Raw genomic sequence first — 4,152 nt, 5'->3', positions numbered from 1 at the left:
AGTTGTGGGGCTTTCTAGCATAAGCTAGGAGAGACTATATGATTTTTCTATGATTAGGTCAGTATAGTCTTACAATAAATAATTAGAATTTCCTAATTATCCAAAGTTTGAAATAATGATATTGTACCTATTGAAAGTGATTTGTTTACATTATTAACTTCCATATCTATGAGATCCTTAGGAGCCCTAGTCGTTTAGGTGGTTAGCAGTTGAGTTCCACCAGTGGGTCTAGAGGAAAAACATGTGGCTTCCTGCTCCAAAAATGATTTACATCCCTGGAAACACAAAAGGAGCAGTTTCACTCTGTCTTATAGAATCTTTATGAGTTGAAGTATACTCGATGGCAGTAGACTTGGGGGGGATTTATGGAACCATTTAAAATGATAAAATAGATTGTGGAGGTCAATGGAACCATTGTGTCCCTCTTTGACACTTAAACTGTGTATTAGCTATGGAGAAGTTAGGAGCTTTTTTTCTTTTGATAGTTTTCATATGGCTTATATGTGATAAAAATCCCTACATTCTGCTTAACTTAAATTTATAAATCAAGGATCTATAAAAGTATAACTTTCGCTTGGTTTGTTTGCTTAAAATAAAAGAAGAAAACCCTATCTCTTTTCTAATTCTTCTTATATTCGACTCAATTTCTTAAGTGGTGTGGTCATGACCAATAAAGAAACCCTTAGAAAGGAATTTAGCCAAGATTTATATCGCATAATATTTGAGCCTAATGACATCCATCTATATGTTGTTTTCTTTTCATATTACGTCAGTGTAGTTTCCTAAAAGGTAAGTTTTTATTCCATGTATATAGCACCACCAAAAGTATTTTTAAAAATAGGATTTTGGTTATTTGCTTTTTCACCTAAATAAAATATCTCCTCCTAAGAGGTGGAGAGGAAAATGGCTCACTTGAAGACAAAATATGTTGCTGAATAAAAGCATAGTTATTTTCTCATTGTTATTTGTTGCCTAATCATATTATGATTACACTAAGACTGTTATTAAAATAGCATCCAGAATTCAATCTCTCTAACACAACTCTTTAACTATACTTTTTACTTAATATGATGTCAATTTAATTTTCTTGTATGAAAAGCTTTATAATTATCATTTTTAAAATCATATGGGTTGTGGATTTCCATGTGTTTAGATGGAAACTTTCCTAGAAGGACAGTTTTCATTGCAAGTAGCTTGAAGGTGGAGGATTAGGGAGAAAAGAGATTCCACTACTAGACAAAAATGACCACTTACAGCAGTGGTTCTCAACCTTCTTAATGCTGCAAGGCTTTAATACAGTTCCTCATGTTGTGGTGAGACCCCCCAGCCATAAAATTACTTTTGTTGCTACTTTGTATCTGTAATTTTTCTACTGTTATGTGTTGGGTGACCCCTGTGAAAGGGTGGTTAAACCCCCAAAGTGGTCATGACCCAGAGGTTGAGAACCGCTGACTTATAGGATCAGTACTCAAATTCAGAGATAAGATTACTAAACACTCCCCATTTCCTCCTGCCATCTACCACCAATCCTTTCGTTGGCTATTAAAGTTGTTTCCACTTGTTTTATATTTAAAAAATAAATGCCGGTTTCACGAAGATTTGCCAGGATGATATTTTGGATAGCTAAATTAGTGCTTATCATCTAATACAAAATTAAAACTCTCTTGAAAGATCTAAATGCAATTATTATAATGCGCATATAATAATTTTCCTTTTACCATTTTTATCTTATAACAACATCCTTGGGAAGAAATGGCTTATTCTTTGAAAAGGCAGAAATGTATTTACAAATTTGGTCATGGAAATTGTCAAGGTTTTTGTCAATCATACTTATCAGAGTTCAGCCAGGAATCTGTCACTTAGTCTATTGAGAAGGTTTCCTAGCCCTCTGACCCCTTCCCAAGACATGAGGTCAGGTCAGTAGAGCTCAAGAACGGTTAGTCAATAATCTCATAGCCCTTACCTAAGAACAGTTCATTAGTTCTCATGACATGTTGCTACTCAATACTCACCCTCAAGAAGAAATCACTAAAGCTCTAAGTGCTACAATGAGTGTGGTGAATAAAACAGATTGAACCTGGCTATCAGAAAGAATATTGTCTGGGATTTTAAAGGCTTGTCTTAAAAAAAAGTAGCCATCTAAGGGAGACATTAACTAAGTCTCCATGGAATACACACACCAGCCAGTATGCTCCAAGGAGGGTAAATAGTAAGATCCAAATCTAAAAGAAGAGTCTAAATGGTGAACACCCAGTTTGCAGACAGCTATGGGTGACAATGTGTGACAGGTAGGTTTATTGTGTCAACATGAACAACGAACACATGTGGGATTAATTGTAGGGCAGAGAGTTAAATAGCTCAGCAAGCCTCGCCTTTCTTGTAACTCTTGCTCTTTGATGAGCGGACCAGTATGCAACTGCCTTAGCTTGTCCTCTGCCTCAATTTGCAAGCTATGCTAGCTGTGGGACACCGAACCCATGGACTGTGTCACTGTAGTTTAAGGTTCCTTCAGGACATGCTTTGCCACACTACTGGAGTATACATTGCTTGAGCTGGGGACTTCGGACCCTGACTGTTGGTGACCTGCCTTGCCATTGGCTGCCTGTGACCGGATAGTCTGAATTGCTCTACATAAAACTACTAGGCAGCCCTCAAGACTTGAGGACTACCAGTGTATTAGTTGTCTCATGGAAGTGAGTTGCACTGAGCCATTTGTACTGCTCTATAGAATAACTGTTTATTTCTTATGTCATATGTCTATCTCTCTATATAAATATATATAAAATTATTAGTGTCCTGGTTTTGTTTCTGTAGAGAACCCTGTCTAACATAATTGGTACCAGGAGTGGTTCTAGAGAAATAAAATCATAAATATGGGCTTCTTCAATTGGCTCTCCAGTCTGATTAGGTGTAACAGCACTGATAATGCTATTTCTACAGCTGAAGGCATGGATAAGTCTGCCACGATTACTAATCCATGGTGTGAAGTAGTAAAACTAATACCTGCAGTGTCATCACCAATAGATGAAGTGCTGATTAAAGAAGAGGCTCCGGGTGATCGTATGTTTGATATTTTCCAGCAGTATTGTCAGGATGACAAATATATGGAAGCTGGTTGACTGGTCCTTCTTACAATGGAAAGGGTTATTAAGGAGAAGGATGGTCTCAGAACCTCAGAAGCACACTTCAGGTGCTGAATAACAAACCTAAAAGCTTCCTCCTGTGCTACAAGGAGAGCCTTTTCTCCTCGAGTAATAGAGCTGATATTGCTGAGAACCAGGTCCAGAGTCTCATCATGGGAATGGCTGCATTACAATGTCAGCTGAATTGTGAGTCTAGAGCACAATTCTAGAGCACAAATCTAGAGCAGTGTCTGATACCAAAATGAGGGCATCGATAGGAAAAAATTGGGACTCTGAAACATGGGATGGGAATATATGGACTGATGATCGAGAAGAGGAGGACATTGAGCCTCCTAGAAAAAATTGAGCCACCCCAGTCAATAAATTCACCCTCCCAGCTGAAGGTATTAATCCACTATCAATGAAACAACCCACACCTGAGCAGATTAACCAAACTGTTCAAGCTGAAATGCCAGGTGGGGCTGCATTGGTAGCATTGCCTGAGGGAGATGCCTTATAAGATATTGCTGAGAGCACCAGGGAAACACCCTCACAACCCATTATTTCCTCTAGACCTGTCACTAAAATTAAGGCTCAGAAAGCTCTTAAAGGTGAGGTTGAGATGATTACCCAAGAAGAAGCATGCTATACTCACAAAGATCTGCTTGAGTTTTCAAATACGTACAAGCAGAAGCCTGGGGAATCTCCCTGGGAATGGTTACTAAGGATGTTGGATACTGGTGCAAGAAACATAATATTAGACCAGTCTGAGTTTCTGGATACGGGACCCCTAAACACAGATTCTTCTTTCAATATCTCAGCGAGAGAGGCTAAGAGAGGATCTAATTCTTTATTTGGTTGGTTCACTGAAGCATGGACTGCCAGATGGCCTAGATTAGACCAACTTGAGATACCTTGCCTACACTGTACAGTGAACCACTTCGCGCTTCGACTTCCGCGGCTTCACTCTATCGCGGTTTTTGCGTAACAGCGCATGCTCTGTCATTACTGCCACTGATTGGCTCATACT

General features: G+C 38.7%; 1 protein-coding gene across 1 annotated transcript in view; it reads left to right on the top strand.

The window, feature by feature from the left end:
- Positions 1–4,152, top strand: part of LOC101661888 (toll-like receptor 11) — a 23,167-nt gene that overhangs the window by 1,930 nt on the left and 17,085 nt on the right. The gene's annotated exons all lie outside the window — the stretch shown is intronic.

This window comes from Echinops telfairi, unplaced genomic scaffold, assembly GCF_000313985.2.
Source record: "Echinops telfairi isolate 266 unplaced genomic scaffold, ASM31398v2 ScPeMD7_18;HRSCAF=68, whole genome shotgun sequence".
NCBI classification, from domain to species: Eukaryota; Metazoa; Chordata; class Mammalia; order Afrosoricida; family Tenrecidae; genus Echinops; species Echinops telfairi.
The sequence above is the reverse complement of the archived record's forward strand: the minus strand, read 5'-3'. Positions and strand labels throughout refer to the sequence as shown.